Below are 22,883 nucleotides of genomic sequence, written 5' to 3'. Positions count from 1 at the left end.
CATTGTAAGCTATTTCAATATAATAGACTTTCACAGAAAATCATTTCTTTTCTAAATAATACATGAAAAAATATTGTTTATGAGAATATTTAATAAGTTAAATTGAGCAAGATTTCTCTCTACACTAAAGACTAATAAGGGGATGTAAATTGTCACAAAAGCATGAAAAAATCTCGATGAATTTTCCTTTAATATTTTAAGATTCTTTTCAGCTTTTCTTTCTTTTTTCCCCAGCTTTGTCAAAGTATAACTGACAAATTAAAATGATTTATATTAAAGATGTAATGTGATGATTTGAGATACATATGCATTGTGTAATGACTATCACAATCAAATTAATCAATATATCCATCACCATCCATAGTCACCGTTTGTGTATGTAAGTGTGAGTGTGTGGTGAGGACAAATAAGAACTATTCTTCTAGCTAATTTCAGGTAATCAATACAGTATTAACTACAGTCACCATGCTGTACATTAGATCCCCAGAACTTATTTGTCTTTCAAACTGAAAGACAAAAAGTTTGTATGTTTTGACCAACATCTCCTTAATTCACTCCAACCCTCAGCCCTGGCAACTGCCATCCAACTCTATGCTTTTATATCAACTTTTATAGATTCCACATATAAGTGAGACTACACAGTATTTGTGTTTCCATATCTGGCTTGTTTAACTTAACATAATGTCTTCCAAGTTCATCTTTATAGTGACAAATGACAAAATTGCCTTATTTTTAAAGGCTGAATACCATTCCATTGTGTATAATACCACATTTTAACAAAGCTGGAGGCATCATGCTACCTGACTTCAAACTATACTACAAGGCTACAGTAACCAAAACAGCATGGTACTGGTACCAAAACAGAGATATAGACCAATGGAACAGAACAGAGCCCTCAGAAATAATACCACACATCTACAACCATCTGATCTTTCACAAACCTGACAAAAACAAGCAATGGGGAAAGGATTCCCTATTTAATAAATGGTGCTGGGAAAACTGGCTAGCCATATATAGAAAGCTGAAACTGGATCCCTTCCTTAACACCTTATACAAAAATTAATTCAAGATGGATTTAAGACTTAAATGTTAGACCTAAAACCATAAAAACCCTAGAAGAAAACCTAGGCAGTACCATTCAGGACATAGGTATGGGCAAGGACTTCATGTCTAAAACACCAAAAGCAATGGCAACAAAAGCCAAAACTGACAAATGGGATCTAATTAAACTAAAGAGCTTCTGCACAGCAAAAGAAACTATCATCAGAGTGAACAGGCAACCTACAGAATGGGAGAAAATTTTTGCAATCTACTCATCTGACAAAGGGCTATTATCCAGAATCTACAAAGAACTCAAACAAACTTACAAGAAAAAACAAACAACACCATCAAAAAGTGGGTGAAAGATATGAGCAGACACTTCTTAAAAGAAGACATTTCTGCAGCCAAAAGACACTTGAAAAAATGCTCATCATCACTGGCCATCAGAGAAATGCAAATCAAAACCACAATGAGATACCATCTCACACCAGTTAGAATGGCGATCATTAAAAAGTCAGGAAACAACAGGTGCTGGAGACGATGTGGAGAAATAGGGACACTTTTACACTGTTGGTGGGACTGTAAACTAGTTCAACCATTGTGGAAGACAGTGTGGCAATTCCTCAAGGATCTAGAACTAGAAATGTCATTTGACCCAGCTATCCCATTACTGGGTATATACCCAAAGGATTATAAATCATGCTGCTATAAAGACACATGCACATGTATGTTTATTGCGGCACTATTCACAATAGCAAAGACTTGGAACCAACCCAAATGTCCATCAATGATGACTGGATTAAGAAAATGTGGCACATATACACCATGGAATACTATGCAGCCATAAAAAAGGATGAGTTCATGTCCTTTGTAGGGACATGGTTGAAGCTAGAAACCATCATTCTCAGCAAACTATCGCAAGGCCAAAAAACCAGACACCGCATGTTCTCACTCATAGGTGGAAATTGAACAATGAGAACACTTGGACACAGGAAGGGGAACATCACACACCGGGGCCTGTCGTGGGTTGGGGGAGGGGGGAGGGATAGCATTAGGAGATATACCTAATGTTAATGGGTGCAGCACACCAACATGGCACATGTATACATATGTAACAAACCTGCACATTGTGCACATGTACCCTAGAACTTAAAGTATAATAATAAAAAAAAAAAAAACACTTTTTTTTGTCCATTCATTTGTTGACAGGTTGCTTTCTTATCTTGGCTATTGTGAATAATGCTGCAATGTAGGTACAGCTATCTCTTTAACAAACTGATTTCATTTATTTGGATGTATACCCAGTAGTAGGATTGTTGGATCTTATGGTAGTTCTATTTTTAATTGTTTAAGGAAATTCCATACTATTTTACATAGTGGGTATACCAATCTATATTCTACCAACAGTGTACAAAGGTTCCCTTTTCTCCACCTCTTCACCAATACTTGCTATCTCTTGTCTTTTTAATAATAGCTATCATACTAGGTGTGAGGTAATATCTCACTGTTGTTTTGACTTGCATTTCCCTGATGATCATATACATGTTGGCCATTTGCATATCTTCTTTGGAAAAATGTTTATTGAGGTTTGTTGGCCATTTTTGAACTGAGTTATTTGGGGATTTTTGCTACTAAGTTGTATGTTTATCATTTATTTTGGATATTAATCCTTTATCAGACATATGGTTTGCAAATATTTTCTCCCATTCTGTAGGTTCTCTTTTCGTTTTGTTGACTGTGTTTCCTCTGCTGTGCATAAGCATTTTAGTTTGATGTAGTTCCACTTGTTTTTTAAAAATTATTTTTATTTTTTATGATAGAGACTGGGATCTAAGTTGCTTAGGATAGTTTTGGACTCTTGGTCTCAAGTGATCCTCCTGCCTCAACCTCCCAAGTGGCTGGGACTACAGGCACATGCCACTGTGCCCAACTCTTTTTTGTTTGTTTGTTTGTTTTTGCTTCTGTCACCTGTGCTTTTGGGGTCATATTAAAAAAAAACATAGCCAAGATTGCCATCACAGTGTTTTTCCCCTGTTTTCTTCTAGAAGTTTTGTGGCTTCAGACTTTACATTTAAGTCTTTAATCCATGTCAAGTTAATTTTTAAATATGGTGTTAAATAAACAGCAGATTTTATTCTTTTGCATGGGGCTATCAAGTTTGCCCAACACCACTTATTGTAAAAACTATCCTTTCCCTATTGTGTATTCTTGTCACCCTTGTCAAAAATTAGTTGCATATAAATGCAAGGGTTTACTTCTGGGCTCTCTATTCTATTCCATTGTTCTATTTGTCTGTTTTTATGCCTGTATCATACTGTTTTGAATACAATAGCTTTTTAATATAGGTTGAAATCAGGAAATGTGATGCCACTAGCTTTGTTTTTCTTTCTCAAGGTTTATTTAGCTATTCAGGAACTTTTATAGTTTCATGTAATTTAGGTTTGGTTTTTATAAAATGCCATTGGAATTTTGTTATGGATTGAATTGAATCAATAGATCATTTTGAGTAGTATAGGCATATTAACAATATAAAGTCTAATTCATGAACACAATATATCTTTTCAACTATTTGTGTCTTCAATTTATTTCATCAGTGTCTTATGGTTTTCAGGGTACAGATCTTTTGCCTTTTGGGTTAAATTTATTACTAAATGTATTTTCTTTGATGCGATTGCAAAGGGAATTGTTTTCTTAGTTTCTTTTTCAGATAATTTTTTGTTGATGTAGAGAAATGCAACTGATTTTGTTTGTTAGCTTTTCTTTCTATTTATATACTCATGCTCTGGCTTTCTACTGTGTTTAGAGATAATGTCTCCACAATGTAATTGAGAAGAGATGGTAGGGAAGTGAAACAAACATTTCAGGATTTTTTTTTAATCTAAAGAAAGGGCTCACATACTAGTACAAAGGTGTGAGTAAATCAGAATGTAAAGATGGATGCTTCATTATATGTTTGGAGTTCTCTTCTTTCATTCTTAGTGCAAATTTAAACAATTCTTTACCTATGGACTTTGTTTTGCCACTGCTGTATCCTAGTACCTGGAACAACTTTTTAGACTTTGATAATTATTTGTTCATCTATTTGTAGAAGCACCTACATCACTTTGTGCTTCAGTTTAGGTTGTTTAAGTGACTTTTTCTTAATGACAAAAGTATTTAATGTTTTATTATAGAAAGTTTGGAAAATATAGAAATATATAAATATTTTGAAGAAATAGCAATTGTTAACATTTTCTTTATCTAAGTTTTTCTGTCAATATGACATTATTTTATGAAAATCCAGATTTTCCATATATAGTTTGAACATATTGTTTTTGTTTAACAATACTCATTAGTTTCAAAGCTATAAATAGGTTTTACGGTGTTATTTTTGACAGAGTAGTAATCTGCCATATGGATGTTCTATAATGTATTTATTGTTATACATTTAAGTTGTTTTCATTTTTCTTATAATAATAAAATTAAAAAATTAAATGCAGCAAGAAATCAAGTACTTAAAACACATATATGACTAGTGTTAGTAATTTAGAATATGTATTTTTTTTTCAAATTAACAGTTTCATAGGGGTATTTTTCTCTATTCATTATTTTAGAGTATATCATAATGGCTTAGATTTAGAGCATGGCTCTGTGATTAGCTTGCCTGGGCTTAATTCCCTGCTTTACCACTTTCTAGCTGTCTTTAGACAAGTTATTTATTCCTTCTATACCTCACTTTTTTCAGCTGTAAAAGGAAGATAATATCTAAGTCACTGGACTGTCGTGAGGCTTAAATGAAATAATTATGTAAAATATGTGGTCCATTGTAAGTGCACAATAAAAGTTTGCTATTATTCATAAATAATTCTTACATATTCTTAATTATGAAAATAAACTTTTATAATTATCTTCATTTTGAAAATGTTTAAATATTAAACAAAATTGTATAATGACTCATTTTAACAGAGATTTTATACTGAATGTCATCAGTTGGTTTCTACCCATATCATCTCTTTTGATTATCATCATGATCTATATGCTAGAGGAGGGGATATGCCCATTTATACATATTTTATGGATGGGAGAACTGAGGCTTAGAAAGAGACTTTTCTAAGCTCATTGATAGACCTGGAACTTTAATCTTGCTCTCTTCAAGTTAAGGTGAATGCTTTTTCCATTTTACTATGTGCAGACATTTTAAAAATCAATGTTATAAAAACATAATTGGATGGATGATTAAAACATTCTTGATAGCATAGGCTGCCTTTTATTCATGTTTCCCCGACTAGCTTAATGCCTTGCAATATGTTAGATTTTTCTGTAAATGATTGTGTCTGTTAAGATTCTTATTTAAACTAAAATTTTCAAAAGAAAAGTTAATTTAAAAGCATATTTTTATTATAATGCATAAGATTGGAAAACTTTCCTTTACAGAAAGGGGCCACTCCAATGTAATTTTAAATATATGTCTAATTATATTGCTCCATCCAGCTACAATACTTTTTGACGCATAAGAAGATTTAATTTAAAATGGAGGAGATATTCTAAAATAATGAAAAGACAACAGAAAATTGATACAAAAAGGAGCTAAATTAATGGATTCCTATTTGCTTCTGGTATATATTCTATTCTTAAAAGAATTTGATTTTATGCATTTTAGATTGTCTATCATCTTCATTCATACTGACTTCTTTGATTGTGTATAATAGCTCCAGATGTGCAACCTACGCATTTTTTCATCCAGTAGAATATTTCACCTGAATGCATATGTAACTAATTCAATTGATTAACTACTTTAGTGTACGACATCAAGTGGGTCACATTTCTAAAACTGTCTTCAGGTATTTTTAGCTCTTTTTTTTTTTCATTCTTTATTCTTATCACTATGGTAACAAAAAAATTTGTGACTGAGGACATGATTTTTGTCTAAAAATCTTACTTTTGGAGAATGAAGCAACTTCAGGCTACATGTGTAGGCAGATCTTAAAAGCTGCAGAATATGCAAACATGAAAACCATTACTTGATATCCATTTAAATTCCAATAAATGAAACTAATAATAAGAGAATAGCATATCAAAAAGTAAAGAAAATAATAAATTGTGGGTGTATGTTATCTACTTATACTTTTGTCTAGTCTTTAGAAATGTGAACTTTGAAGGTTTTCCCCTATTTTTCCAACATGTAAATAGAACTTTTAGTTCATTTTCTGCAATTAAGATAATCAAAAAAATTCAACAATGATAAGTTCATTTTTAGTGAGGAGCCATAGACAAAAATCTTAAAAAACATGAAAGGTACTTATGTTCTGTTTAACCTGAAATATCCTATGCATCTGAACAAATTATAACCTGAGATATTATATGAGTCATTTTAGGTTTTCTGACTAGTTAGTGACAAACTATAACTATTTCCTGAGCCTCCTGTTCCTCAGACCACAGCTTTGTCCACCACAAACCAACAATGCTGCGTTTTCTGCTCCTTTACCAATATATAGCTTTTTGTTATTAGATGGGAAACATATAATGATTTTCTCTTAAAAGTTTTTCACATGAACAGGCACTCTAATCATAAAGTTTAATTATCTAGGAAGGGATTTAAAAGGATATTTTAAAAATAGAGGAATTTAGATTATAAAAAATTTAAGACTGAAAAATTCTGATGGTAAAAGAATGAAGACGTATCAGAGGTAACATGTTACAATAGCCTTATTTTAAATAACTTCTAAAATTGAAATTTAACACATTCTTATTGTAACACATTTTGAAAATACACACTAAAAATAAAAGGTGAAATGAAGAACACTGGCAACTTTATGTTTGAGAATGGCGTGAGGCTCCTGACTAGGGATCAGAATAGGTAGTCAGTTCTTATAAGGATCTTATAAGTTCCCCCATTAACATTTGGTTAAATGTGTTTGGCTATTTATCTTCTTCATTAATAGAATAAAAATAGGATCACATTATACATATGTTGCTGGTGCAAATTGCAGCTCACAAGCTCACTGTTTAAGACTTACTTTATATTTTCAGGCTTCATGCATCAGATTTAATTTCAGGCAATTTGACATTTCATTCTATTTTTTTGAGGTTTTTGTTAAATAAGAATGGATGACAGTCAATCTCTATTGCCACTATCAGCCCCAACCAACCACTGATCTGCTTTTTGTCTCTATAGATTTGCCATTTCCGAAAATTTCTTGTAAATAGAATCATACAATATGAAGTCTATTGTCTTTTAGGTAGTGACATAGCTTGTGGGGTCCAGATGATCTGCAATATTAGCTGTCAACTTTGGCACTTCCTGGTAGATAGTTCACTACAATCCCACATACTAGATCACTTAAACAATGATAATTTAGTGTCTCATAGTTCTAAACATCAGGAGTCTAAGATCAAGGTGTTGGCTGATTTGGTTTTCCTTAAGGCCTCTTTTCTGGGCTTGTTTTCTTGCTGTGTCCTCACATGGCCTTTCTTCTGGGCAGGCTTACCTCAGTATCTCTTCAGTTTTACAGGGACTCCTGTCCTGTTGAAGTAGGGCCCTACCCTTATGACCTCATTTAACCTTAATGCCTTCTTTAAAGGTCATATCTCCAAATAAAGTCGCATTACAGGTTAAAGTTGCTTAACAGGTTAATTTTGGGAGGAGACACAATTCAGTCTATAACACCTGGGATATCCACTGGACTTATTGGCACTTATTAGTCAATTTAATCAGGATGAAATAAAGATTCTCTTTTTATTTTATTTTTTGAGATGAAGTCTTGCTCTGTTGCCCAGGCTGGAGTGCAGTGGTGCCATCTGTGCTCACTGCAACCCCCACCTCCTAGTTCCAAGAGATTTTCCTTCCTCAGCCTCCTGAGTAGCTAGGATTACAGGTGCCCACAACAATGCCCAGCTAGATTTCTGTATTTCTTTTAGCAGAGACGGGGTTTCACCATGTTGGCCAGGCTGGTCTCAAACTCCTGACCTCAGATGATGGGTCTGCCTTGGCCTACTGGGATTACAGGCATGAGCCACCACTCCTGGACAATTCTCTTTTTATTTTTTAACATCTCAATTGAGTTATAATTTACATCTTAAAAAATTCACCCATTGTAAGGATTCAATTAAATGATTTTTAGTAAATGTACAACGGTGTACAACCATAAGCATATTAGATTAAATTTAAAATTTAAAATTTTAACCTCAAAACATCATTTTGTGCCCATTTGCAGCTAATCCGTACTGTTACTCCCAGCCCCAGACAACCACTAGACTGCCTTCTGTCTCTATAGATTTGTCATTTCTCATAAATAGAGTCATGCAATATGTAGTCTACTATGACTGGCTTTTTTCAACAATATTTTTGAAGTTCATCCATGTTGTAGCATATTTTAAGTACTATATTCTTTCTTATTGCTGAATAAATTTCTTTGTATAAATAAGCTACATTTTGTTTATCTACTCATTAGTTGATGGACATTGGGGTTGTTTCCACCTTTTTGTTATGAATAATGTTGCTATGAAGATCTCATTGTGGTTTTAATTTGCATTTCTCTAATAATGAATGATGTTGAGCATCTTTCATTAGACATTTTTATCTTCTATAGAGAAGCCTATTCAGAACTTTTGCATATTGTTTCAATTGAGAGCTTTATTTTCTTATTATTAAATTATTAACGTCTTTCTATTCTGGGTACAAATTCTTTATCAGATATATAATTTGCAAGCATTTTTTTCCCCAGGCTGTGGAATATCTTTTTATTTTCTTAATGGTATCCCTGAAAAGCAAAGGTTTTTAATTTTTATGAAGTCTAATTCATCAGTTTCTTTTTTTCTTTTCTGGGGTATACTTGTGGTGTTATATCTAAGAAGTTTTTGCTTGTAACAAGATAAAAGTTTTTTTCTATGATTTTTCCAAGTATTTTAATGACTTAGCTCTTACTTTTTGGTCTATAGTTTATTTTCTTTCAGCCTATTTGCAAATTTGAATATAAAGTGTTTTCTTATAGAGAGCATAGAGTTTGATCTTTTAAAAATGTAGTCTGTTTGATTGGAGTCTTTAGTTCATTCATATTTGGTACAATAATTGATATGCTACATTTATGTCTGTCATTTTACTATTTATTTTGTATATGATTCATGTCTCCTTTGTCCCCATGTTCCTCCTTTGCTTCCTTCTTTTGCATTTTGTATGTATACTTTTAGTGTACCATTATAATTATACCAGGAATTTTTAAAGTATATTTTAATAATTATTTTCTTAGTGGTTGCTCTAGGTGTTGCAATATACATTTTATTACAATATTTTTAGATAAATACTAAAATAATTCCAGTTAAACGTAGTCACTTTGCTTCAATACAGCTTCCTGTCATCCTTCCTCCTTTGTGTTGTTATTGTCATATGTGTAACATATGAAATTTATAAGCCTAGCAATATAGTTTTATAATTATGTTTTATGTAATAATATACTATTGAAAGGAGTTAAGAGAAGATATTTGCAGATATCTTTTATACTGTTATATATATATAAACCTAACATATATAAGTGTATAAAAGATATCTGCAAATGTATATTGCAAATGTATATATATACTCATATATGTATATATATATGAATATATTTACAATTTCCTTTGCTCTTCATTATTTCTCTGGATATGAGTTACCATCTGGTGTCTTTTTCTTTCAGCAGGTCTCTGGCAGTGTATTCATTTAATGTCTTTATGTCTGGAAATGTCTTTATCACCTTTATTCTTGAATAATATTTTTGCTGGATATAGAATTCTTGGTTGACAATTTTTTTATTTTTCAGTCAGCATTTTGAATATATCCTTCTACTGCCTTCTGCCCACCATTGATTCTGATGGGAAATCAGTCATTAATCTTATTTTTGTTATCTTGTGTATGATGAGGCATTTTTCTCTTTCTTCTTTCAAGAGTATCTCTTTGCCTTTGTCTTTCAACATTTTGGCTATAGTGTGTTTACATGTGATCACTTCATGTTTGTTTATCATACTTGGGGTTCATTGAACTTCTTGGACTTTTAGATTAATGTTTTTCTTCAAATTTGGCAATTTTCAGCCAATGTATTTTTCTTCACTTTTCCTTCTCTCTCCTTTCCTTTGATAACTCTCATTATACTTATGTTAGTATACTTAAAGTTTTCCCAGAAGTCTCTGGTGTTGTTTATTTTTACATCTTTCTTTCTTTGGTTGTTCAAATTGGATAATAGCTATTAATCTGCCTTCAAATTAACTATTTCTTTCTTCTGCCTTTTCAAACCTGTGGCTGAGACCATTTTGTAATTTTTCTTATTTCATTATTGTATTTTTCAACTCTAGAATACATTTAGTTCATTTTATTGATTCTATTTCTCTTTATAATCTCTATTTTAATATTATCACATTTTTCTTTAATTCTTTAAATATAATGTATAATAATTATTTGAACATGTTTGTAATAGTGTCTTTGAGTTCTTTGTTAAATCTAACCTCTGAGTTCATTCAGAGTCAATTTTTAGTAACTCCTTTTCACATAAGTATGGGTCACCCTTTTCCATTTCTTGGCGTGTCTCATTTTGTTGTTGTTATTGTTGAGTACTGGAAATTTTAGATACTTTATTGTTACAACTATGGATTATCCCTTTTCCATTATGGCCTGCTCCAGGATTTACTTATGTAAAGGTTTTGGGCAGTGGTGTCAACAACTTTTGTGTAGCAGGCTGCCACTTTTCTGATATTTAGTAGGTATTCTTTAATGCTTTCACCCTTCTGAGAGATAAAAGTACATTCTCTTTTCTGGTTAATAATTTAAAGAATAAGTCAAAAAGTGAAAGGAAATTCATGAGAACATACTAATGGATACCTTCCTTGGTTGAAGCAATCCAGAGTCTTTTTGGATGAAATTGTTTGTAAATATAACTAACAAGTATAATATATTTTGAACACTTAATATGTGCTGTGAAAGTAATGTGGTTCAAATATTTCAGACTCTCCATAATAACTGGAGAGACATACACACATATAACTACATACATATAATGTTACAAGTGCTTAGACATTCACACATGTATCAAGTGCTAAGATGATATAGTATTAATTACATGTTCCTTAGATAGAGGGTAGGATTTGAGTTAATCATTGTAAGATGAGTTAACTAGATAAAATAAAAGCAAAGGTTTAACACATAGAAGAGAGATAATGTGCAAAGCAGATTAGAATTTTCAGGATAGCTGGTAACAGTGAATAGGGGAAAGTCTGTGTCTGTGGGGTGGATACCTGGAGAGGGAGCCATGCTACTAAAACTGCTGACTAAAATACGTGTGATCATTTATTTAGGTCTAGTGAATTGTGATTGCTTTTCCCCATGGGATTCTATTGTTTTCAGTTCGTTATTTACCTATCATCTGCTACTGTAAATGGATGTTTTCAAATATACAATGCAAATTAGATTTTGGAAATAAATCAATATTGTCAGTAGAAGCTGTTTAAACCCTTTTCCCTAGAGCTGAATACCTCTGGATAAACAAGAAACCAAACTCTAAGGGCAAAGAGCAACCCTGAAAGATTTGTCTTATCATCACCTAGCTTTAGCTACCTAATCCAGGCAGCTGTTCCTACAATTCTGCCTGCCCTCTTCTCTAGCACTTTTTAAAGATGGTTCTTGACATATGGTCTCATCTTACATTATTTAACTCTGTTAATGCCTGCTTTCACCATAGCAATAACTGTGTAAAGCCTATTAAAGCCTCTGGGAATCATCATGGCTAGTGAAAGGCTTTTTCTTCCCCTCCACTTTCCTGTCTTACCCTACAGTCATGTGAGTTGTTACTCCAATTAGTAAGTTACTCTAATTTGCCATTCTGTATTTTTTAAACCTTTGACTCTTATTATTTGGTTTGATATATTTGTACCATTGTTATGTAAGCTGCATAGAGAATCTGATTAAATTCTGTAATATTACTTAACAACAGTTATTCTTCTAAAGTGTGTCTGTTTTCTTTAAGTAGAAAATAACCATCTTTAAGAAATAGCAGGAACAGCAGGGGCTTTAGGAATGGTGTAACTTCAATAAAGGTATAATTACTTTCATAAGTCTGTTAGAGAGCAAGACTTTTGGTTCCTTTTGTTAGATCTCTGTTTATTAAGATTATACACCCAGTACTCGTAACATGCAGAGAGCCACTAGCAAGTCTTTGTTTTATATGATTAAATTGCTATAATACTAGGAATATAAACTCCCTGATGAGAACAACTTAGCCATACAAGTCTCTGATACATGAAAGGAACATGAATATAAAATATTGTATCATAAATTCTTGAATACAAGCTGTTAAAATATGCAAACTTTTAATTAATATAATTATTCCAACATCGTAAACATAGTATTAAGGATATTTTTATTTTTTCTGGCATTTATCTTGGTCCAGAGTCCTATAAATTGCTACAGTAAAGTGAAAACTTCCAAAGGACTTAAGATAGTTTTCAGTCCTTTACTGTCATAATGTTTTGTAGTTCTCACTCAGTTTGCTTAAGTCACATTTAGTAATGAACATTTTTCTAGCTTTTCTGAATCAAGCTTTTATTATACATTACGCATTGCTCAATAAGGCAACAAGATGCTTCCATGCTGTGAAGCCTATCACGCATGACATAAATTATTAGTGGTATTGAATTGAAAGCTTATGATTCAGGTTTGTAAAAGCAAGCCTCTTACTAGGAGCTGCCAATTTGGCGGAACATAAGCCAATTGTTTATGCTAAAAGCTTGGTTTTTTAAAAAGTTTACCTCTAGAGCCATGATTGGTCCATAAGAGTTTCATTTTGGTATTTTGATTTCCAGAATTTAAAATTCAGTTTTCATATTGAAATTAACATGGAATACAGTGGTGTAGCTATGTCTTTTATAAACCATGCTGACTTATAAAAGGAGATGTTTATGGAGTAAACTTCTTGGGGGCATAGTTTTTCAGGGATTAATATAAATATCTCATGTTCCTACCATAAAACTGTTGAGTTTTTATTCTTTAAAAATATTCTCATCAATGATTATATACCATTGTGTATATATATAATTTTAGCATGATGAGGGACCAAACATCTTTTTGGCTGATGTTGTTCAGTGGTTTGGATATAGAGGACATGATTTTCGTATACCTCTTCATATGCACTTGTCATCTTTTGAAGTAAACACAGATACACACATACAAGCATATTTGCATAGCATGTACATCAATAGTAATGCCCATTGGCGTTAACAACTTCCTATATTAAAGGCAGATATCAGAACCATCTCTTTCTCTTTTTTTGTGGAGTTTAATTCATAATACTAATGAAAAAAGGCACAAAATTGAATGTTCACCTACAATTTATAGTATGCATTTTCTAGCATTAAGGTTTACATTTAACATTAAACAAATATTTAGTGGCTCTTAACCAAGGTCTCATAACCTATTTATGTATTTAAATAAATTGTAAAGTGAGTGCCAAATAAGTTGATTCTAAGAAAGTTAACGTACCTAGATTTTTAAAGTAAGAAATAGATTTGAATGGATTAAAGGATAATCAATATAACATCACTGTTACTGTCTAAAATTCTAAAGACAAAAAAAGCAGTAGAATTTCCCTGCCAGATATATTACCCTTCTTGGACTTTTTCATTCTATATAAATGTGAGAATTAGTCTCTCTAGTTCCATGAAAGTGCAGTTAATATTAAGATAGTTTGTAGAGAATGGATTTCTTTTTTTCTATTAAATCTTGCTATTTAACAATAGTGTTGTGGTTTGGATGTGTTCCCACCCAAATCTCATCTTCAACTGTAGTTCCCATAATCCCCGTGTGTGATGGGAGGGATTCAGTGGGAAGTAATTGAATCATGGGGGCAGTTACCTCCATGCTGTTCTCATGATAGTGAGTTCTCATGAGAGCTTATAACTGTATAAGGGGCTTTCCCTCACCTTCATTCTGGACTTCTCTTTGCCTGCTGCCATGTAAGATGTGCCTTTGTTCCTCCTTTGCCTTCTGCCATGACTGTGAGGCTTCCCCATCCATGTAGAATTATGAGTCCATTAAGCTTCTATTTCTTTATATACCCAGTCTCGGGTATGTCTTTATCAGCAGCGTGAGAACGGACCGATACAAATAGGCTATCTGCTTACTTAAGTTTTCTTTTGTATTTTTTAATAAGGTTTTTTTTAATTCTCTATAAAGAACTTATGGATCCCTTTTTATACTTATTTCTAAGAACCTTAGTCTTCTGCTGCTGTTGGGAAATAAAGGAGATTCAGTTCTCTCATATGTTTTCTTAAGTCAGGCACTAGATACAGAGATGCTTATTTCTTTATTTCTTTTTTATATGTCAGAAATACTTCAAAATAAAAATATAAAAATTCTCTCATTCCTTCCTATCACATGTAGAATAAACACTTAACAAATGACACATTTTCTACCTTTCTGACTTCAGCTCCTATTCCTCTCATTTTTGCTCACTGCACTCTAATTAGGCAAATAACTTGACTTTTTAAATACACTAAATTACTTGCATTTGCTGTTTCTTCTATTTAAAATTTTCTTCCCTCATGGCTCCCTTTGTAAGAGTTTGACTCATGTCTTTTCTTCAATATCAATTACTCATAAAGCCCCTTCCTGACTTTTCTCTCTAAAATAGCCTACTGTCTTCCCACTGACCTCTGCCCTCCATCTTTGCTCCATTACCTTAATATTTATTTTCTTTCATTCCACTTATTACTACTTGAGATTATATTACACACGTTTCTCTTTATTTGTTTATGGTCCATCTCCTTCTACTAGCCTGTTGATTTCCAGTGTGGCAGGGGCCATACCTTGCATGTTCACTGCTATGACCCAGTTCATAGAATAGAACCTTGTTTGTAGAAAGGAGGGAAGAGATGGTGTCACCAGCCACAGCAGATTGAAGGCCACATGCCCATACTAAGCTAAGAAACATGAAAGGAAAATCTTTCCTACTTTCCTTTAAAATTAGTAGTGTAGGAAAAAATTGTAAAGAGGTAGTATATGCCCCCACATAGTCCTCTGGTGATAAAAAGAAATGATTCAGCCTCTTTTTTTTCTTGTCTTGGGACAAAAAAAAAAAAAAAAAAAAGATAATTATCCTTCAGAAAAAGCCTTCTCCTCTCAGAACTTTCCAAAACTCTTTGTCAGGAAAGCTTGTGGAGATCCTGTAGTATTTCCCAGGTAATACTTTCTTATTCATGAGTATTCTGTGTGATTCTTGGGAAATATTATTTCAAACATGGAATCTCTTGTAGATCTCTTGCCAATGTGTCGCCTGGTAGGCACTGAGAATGCCTAATGGACCCTGGCATCGTACCAGCATTGCCTTTGTATACTAGGTAAAAGACATATTGCTGCTCTTATATTTATTAGTTTGTATATTGTTTTTGAGCTTTCTAAGGTGAAAACAGCTTTCATGTATACCGAGGCTATATCTATACAGGAACACTCGCATTATTTTCTGCTATGATCTTGTGAACTTAGGACACACTTGCAGAGCCGGCCAAGTATGAGTCACCCAACAAAAGTGAAAGTTGGGAGGGGATTAAATAAGATTAGGATTTAGATACATGAGGTGATAGTGGAGCTGGCCCTCGTGTCAGGCAAAGCTACCCTCTTATGTGGCCAAGAATGAGCCTTCAATGACCACTTATGTTAATAAGACACCTGCTATAAACAATATGTTCATAAGAAAGTTAACAAACAGTACCAGGCCAGTGTCTGTTATGAGTCAGGAGAAATTGACAGTTTAATCACAGAAAATGTTTAAATATTAAAAAGACCATTATTCTAATTGTTAAAATAAAAGTAAAACAGAATGGTAACTAGTATGTATGCAGTCTCCTCTGAGGGGCTCAGTTGTGCTAGTGCTACATATAATTAATTTTAAAAACTGATGGCTGCCAGTTTACATCCAAGAAATTTCTACATATTTATAACAGTTTCTGGTGATAAATGCATTGAAATTAATGCTTTTTCCTCTTTTACATACTAGGCTATAAGCACCTGGTCATTATCTTATGCCTTTTTGTATGCTCAGGATTAGCACATTTTAAAAAGGTTGATAAATATTTGTTGAAGGAAAGAAGGGAAGGAGAAAGAGAAGGAAGTTGCAGTTGGAAAAAGAGAGGGAATAAGGAAGGAAAGAATGCAAGGAGGAAAGAAGGAAGCAATGAGTGAGGATTACAGTAGTTTTGAACTTTTTTAGGTTGAAACATACAGAGTTTACAAAAATAGAGAAAAATCTCTTCTCAAATGTTTATCTTGTTACCATCATTTCTTGCCATTTGAAAGGAGTTAGAAAGGAGTTTACTCAGAACTGGCGTACCATACAGATGCTTAAGAAGTAAAACTCATGTCACTTTTTAAGGGATGAGTTTACACATATAACAAAGAGAATGAATCAAATAGTTCTTCATAGAATCTTATCATACAATGAATATAGTAAATTTATCATGTAGACACAGTTATAACTTACTCTATCATTTCTGCTCCTGAGTAAAACTTTTTCACATGAATTCCAGTATTGTCTAATTATATTGAATATATACATGAAGTGTGGAAGTTTTTCTTAAAAGTATTCCCAAAACATTGTTGCAAATAAGTTCCAGTTGTTGTTAGCCCACCACTCATCAGAAAATAAATGTGATAATTGTGCATATAGAACATAAAACAAAGTAGCCCATACATTTTTAGGAATCTGTGCCTCTTCTATTTCTCTACCTGGAGATTTTATGGCTTAAAATAGGCTATGATGTTAACTGATTGAACACAATTAGTGTGTATGTGTGTGTGGGCGGGGGGGGGGGCGGGGGGTGTCTGTGTCTGAGTATGCAGGTGTAGGTAACATGATAGCTAGATATATCTTCATTGGATAAGGTGTTAGCCTTTTCTTTGTTCTTTCTACCTGGAAATAAAATCTCTCTGATTGTCTTAACTGAATCAGGCCCCTAGTGGTAACTATCAGTGGTAAAGTACAATATGAAGAGAAACTAAATAGATTTAATTAAGAATTTGGGATTTAATCTATTTCCAGTCCCTTTGCCATGATGCTCTCTCAGGACTAATATATTTCAAAACTACTTTTATGTTCCAATAACTTAGTCTATGTGTCAATTCTGTATCCTCTCTTGTATACACAGAGATTGCTTTCCTGGTTGTTCCCATAGATACATAGAGTTTTCTATCCCATTCACTAATTCAATGAATATTTATTGAGCATCTTACATGTTGTATGTTCTTCAAGGTTCCATGGGTACAGTATGAATAAAGCAAATTTCCTGCCCTCCTGAAGCTTACATTGTACTGGAGAGGGAATTATATATATGTATATATATTTATATATATAAATTTTATATATTTTATGTGTATATATACACATACACACATATATATTTATATGTCAAATCAGTGATAAGTTCTATGAAGAAAACTAAAGCAAGGTAAGAAGACAGAGAGCAAGGTGGGGACATTTTTCTTTGGGGTGGTCAGAATAATTGTTTGGAATACCATGGTGTTTGAGCAGGGACCATAAGGAAGTGAGGGAGGGAACCATACTGATGACTGTGGGAAGGATCAAGTCCTAAGGCAGGAGTGGATAATGAGAGACAGCAAGAAAGCCAGTGTAGCTGGAACAGATGGATCAAGGCAGGTGGTGAAAGGAAACGACAGTGGAGCAGTCGCCAAGGACTAGGTCATAGAGTATCTTGAAGGCAACATTAAATACTTTAGATTTTATTGTAAATATGATGGAGACTTCATGTGACTTATATTATGAAAGAGTGGCATGACTTTCATGCGAATGGGCTGTGGGGCCCAAAAGAGGAAGCGTGAAGAATTGGCTGGGAAGCTATTGCAACTGGACCTGTAAGAGAGTGGGAAAGCTCAGTTAAGTGGGTTTACAGGGTATGATGAGAATGATGGATTCAGGAACCTCTCAAGAGGAGCATTTTATAACCTTTGAAATCCTTGCAACTAAAAACTGGACTATGTTAGAGATGTTCTCTGTAGAGCTGTAGACTTTTGGTAACAGTGCAAATCTTTATTCAAAGATTTGGCAAAATCCCTATAGCCTAGCATATGGCCTGTAGGAAGACACTGTTGGTCAATGCCAATGAAAGCCTGAGATGGGATGAGACCTTTATGATTTTATGAGAAAAATATGTCACCAACCCAAAGGAAGTAAAATATAATAACTCAAAACCAGAATATTTGGAATGACGAAAACCTTTCTTTTAAAATGTATTCTTCTGGCTGGGTGTGGTGGCTCACGCCTGTAATCCCAGCACTTTGGGAGGCCAAGGCCCGCAGATCACTTGAGGTCAGGAGTTTGAGATCAGCCTGGCCAAAATGGCTGAAATCCCATCTCTACTAAAAATACAAAAATTAGCCGGCTGTTGTGGTGTGTGCTTGTAATCCCAGCTACTTGGGAGGCCGAAGTGGGAGAATCGCTTGAACCCAGGAGGCTGAGGTTGCAGTGAGCTGAGATTGTGCTACTGCTCTCCAGCCTGAGTGATGGAGTGAGACTCCATCTCAAAAAAAAAATATATATATATATATATATTTTCCCTACCCAGTAATATTTGCTTTTCATAATAAACTTTGCTCATTAAATATTATGCCTCTGTGCTCAATTCCTTTACTTTTGCTTTATTGCTACTTTTTCACTTGTTAAAGGAGTATATTATTTAATGAAGACCCTTTAGTGCAGCAGAATAAAAATGCTTTTACTTCTTATGCAAAAAAAATTCTTCCTTTTGCTCCTGTAAGCTTCACCTCAAGCAGAATGCCGTTCATACCTCAGAGAGCTTCTATAGTGCAAGGTACACTGTCTGTCAAGTTAACTGATGGTCAGAAGTACCATCTACTGAGCATTTAAACTAGCCTAAGACAAACTGTGGCATGTGAGAATTTGTCTTGGGGAGTCCTCCATCAATGTTGATACTTTTATACTCATTTTCTATACCCAGAATCCTCATTGCCATGTTCTGTTACCTCAATTCCTCAGGCTTATTCTTTCCTAATTTACTCTCCTACTTCAAACATTTGATTCTCCCATGAGCCACTTCTTCAGAGCTTTACAAGGCAATTGGATGATTACATTTTACCTCATCTTTTCAGAATTTGAGATTACCTATGTTATGTAGTAATATCTGATGAGATAGTGATGGGTGCATAATACTATCCTTGCCATGTAGCAGGTATGTAATTTTATAAAATCTTTTAATGCCTTAACTCAAAGAATTGATAAGTGATGATTGACAAAATGTCAAGCTGTGAAGCTTTTTGGGTTCTACATGGTGCCTCAGTTGAGAAGACTGAGTATTCTATTTAAAAATCAAGATAGGCTGGGTGTGGTGGCTCACGCCTGTAATCCCAGCACTTTGGGAGGCTGAGGTGGGTGGATCATCTGAGGTCAGGAGTTCAAGACCAGCATGGCCAACGTGGTGAAACACCGTCTCTACTAAAAATACAAAAATTAGCCAGGCGTGCAGGCAGTTGCCTGTAATCCCAGCTACTCAGGAGGCTGCGGCACGAGAATCACTTGAAAGCAGGAGGTGGAGGTTGCAGTGAGCAAAGATCATGCCACTGCACTCCAGCCTGGGCGATAGAGCAAAACTCAGTCTCAAAAAAAAAAAAAAAAAAAAATCAAGATAAATCTCTCATGAAGATATCCAATCAACATCATTAAGTACCTATTATGTACAAGATGACTAGGAAGAAATACTGTTACTGAGTCAATTGCTGATGTCAGGGAAAGGAAAGTGGCATTATTCTTTGAACATTGCCTCAGAAAATCACTTTTTTCTTCATATTGCTGCATGGTTGTGTTTACTTTAACACAGCATGGCATGGGAGAAGCAAAAAGACTTGAGTGAAATATAACTTGTTTTAATTTTGGTTCCACCACAAACTAGCTGTATAATCTTGGGCAAATTTCTCTTTTGGAACCTTATTAACTCCTGTGTAAATTAGAATAACACATACTGAAATTCAACAGGTATCTTACTCCGCTCAGGCTGCTTAACAAAATACTATAGCCTGGGTGGCTTAAACAATAAATATATATTTCTCACAGTTCTGGAAACTGGGAAGTTCAAGATCAAGGGGCTGACAGATTGAGTGTCTGGTGAGGACTCTCTTCCTGACTTGCAGATGGCAGCCTTCTTGCTGCATCCTCACATGGCAGAAGGAAGAGCTCTTGTTTCCTCCTCTTCTTAAAAGGACACTCATCTCATTCTGGAGGTGCCATCCTCATGACTTAATTTAAACTTAATTACCTCCTGAAAGCCACCTGCTAATACTATCACATTGGGGGTTGAAGTGTCAACATATGAATTTGGGGAAAGGCACAAACATTTAATCCATAATAAGAGGGAAATACATGTCACATATAAAGCAACACATCTTCAGGTTCATAAATATTAGTCACTTCATATCCTTAGTCTTTCTTATTCTTGTGAAAAACATTCAACTATTAAATCTGCTTTGGTAGGTGTGGCCAGCACCATGCTTAGTTTAGTGCTTGATAGTTTATGGGAACGATAATCATGATCTTTTTATAGTAAGTTCATATGGTGATTCCCGTTAGTTCTTGCTGAGATCATAATTCCAGGAGTCAGATAGGAAAGTATTTTGGCATGTAACTAGAATTCCCCTTGCTCTACTGATCTGTAAATGTCCTATAAACTGACTATATATTATTACTTTCCCAAGAGGCTATAAAAATAAATAATGGAATATATTATTTAAAAATTTTTATAATAAATTATTTCCTTAAAATGGAATAAAACATTCATTAATAAGCAAAATATATAGGAAACAACAAAAAAATAAAAATTATGCAAGGTAATTTTTTAAATTCTGGATATTAATATGTTGCATTCACAGTTTACATATTTAAAATATTGCCATAAAATATTTTTTTATAGAACTTTCTAGTTTTACCATTTACACATATGTTCATTGTCAAAAACAATATCAGCTCATTTTAATTCTGTTGAGAGCATTTTATCATTATAGTATAATTTATTTATACATTAAACAGGGATTAATCTGTCATGATGATTGTACAGAGAAGTAGGTTTCACTTGTCTAGATTAAATTTCCATTTGTGTAATGTAAATAATTTGAGGAGCCATTTTTTACATTTTTATAGCTCTTTGAAATTTTTCACAGTGAAAAGAACTCTTTTGGTGATATAAATAATATATTTTTGTAAAATTGAAAAATATTCAGTGCTCTTCTTCTTGCTTATATATGAATATGAAAGTACATGTTTATGGTCATTGTTTATTACACTGTCTGGAATCACCATGAGAATCTTCTAACCCTTTTCAATGTCTTCATTATGTTCCATGATATAAATATACCCCATTCTATTCAGTCATTCTCCAGTTAGTCAGAATTCACTTTTATAGTTTGGTGCCCTTACAAACATCTTTTTGGATTGGTGCTTCTATTTTTATGAAACAGATTTACAAGAGTAAAATTGTTGGATAAAAGTGTATAAATATTTTTAATTTTGATTGATATCTACAGAATGATTATCAGTTCAAATTTCTCAGCAAAATTTGAGCACATCTTTTTATTTCTGAATTCCCAATGGTAGATGTATTTGCCAATGTGATGAGTGTGAAATGATTTACACTTATTTAATTTACATTTCTGTGATATATAGTTGCTCTTCATATATATGTGGCTCTTCTATGGATTGCCTATTTATAATTTTTGTCTATTTTTTAATTTTTTATTTGTCTTTTTCTTACTGATGCACATTTTACCCTATTTATATGTTAATCCTTCTCTTGTCATTTATTTTATAACAATTTACCAGTCATTTAATTATGACCTTTGTTTATGTTATCTTTGGTAATATGAAATCTTTAAATTTCTATGTAATTAGTATATATTTACACTTTTGGTTTACCTTTTTTTGGTTAAAAACATTTTTCAAACTCCATAGGTACACATAGAACCTATTAACGTTTTCTTCTAAAATTATTATTTTACAAACCTTTAATACATCTGGAACTTATATCCGAATGTAGTGTGAGTAGAGGTCCAACTTATTTTTCTTCCAGCTGGATATTTGTTTATATCAATATCATTTACTATCTTTTGACCACTAAGTGAAAATAATTCTTTGTACATTAAATTCTCATATATTCTTAAATCTAGTTAAGGGCACTTTGTTCTGTTGTATTTATCCATATGTCTGTTATAAAGTTTCGGTAGGATTGACTGCTTGATTCAATCTATTGCCAGTTTAACATCTATGAATCACATATTTTTTGTTTTAATATTTTGATTTAATACATTTTATTAGCAGATTTGCTGGCATTGTAGTGACTTTCCTAAAATAAATATACTTTTTTATAGTGAAAATCTTGCTACATTCTATTTTGTAATATTTTATGTAGAATGTTTCATCTACTTTCATAAATGAAGCTAGTCTGTGACATTTTGATAACTTCAAATTTTACAGTTAAGATTATGTTGGTTTCACAAAATAAAGATTTTTCTGTGATCTCGTAGGGTTCAGGGAAGTTTAATTAAAATACTGGAATTATTTTTCCTTAAAGATTAGGTAAAATTTAGGTAGGAACATTGGGTTCCAGTGCTTCTTTGAAAGGAAAATCATTGATCACTGTTTCAATTGACTTTAAAGTTATTGTTTTATTCAAATATCCATTTTTTTATTAATAGTGATACTTTATGGTACCACTATTAGTTTATATTAGTTTTAGGAAATTATTGATTTATTTTAGGTTTATATTACAATCAAATTGTTTTTCATGTTCTCATAATTTATTTTAATATTTTCTCTACATATGGTTATGTCTCT

At 33.1% G+C, this 22,883-nt stretch overlaps 1 protein-coding gene across 3 annotated transcripts in view; it reads left to right on the top strand.

The window, feature by feature from the left end:
- The window catches only part of IQCM (IQ motif containing M), a 489,167-nt gene that overhangs the window by 286,816 nt on the left and 179,468 nt on the right, over positions 1 to 22,883 (top strand). The window lies entirely within an intron of this gene.

Source organism: Pongo abelii, chromosome 3, assembly GCF_028885655.2.
Source record: "Pongo abelii isolate AG06213 chromosome 3, NHGRI_mPonAbe1-v2.0_pri, whole genome shotgun sequence".
NCBI lineage: Eukaryota > Metazoa > Chordata > Mammalia > Primates > Hominidae > Pongo > Pongo abelii.
The sequence above is the reverse complement of the archived record's forward strand: the minus strand, read 5'-3'. Positions and strand labels throughout refer to the sequence as shown.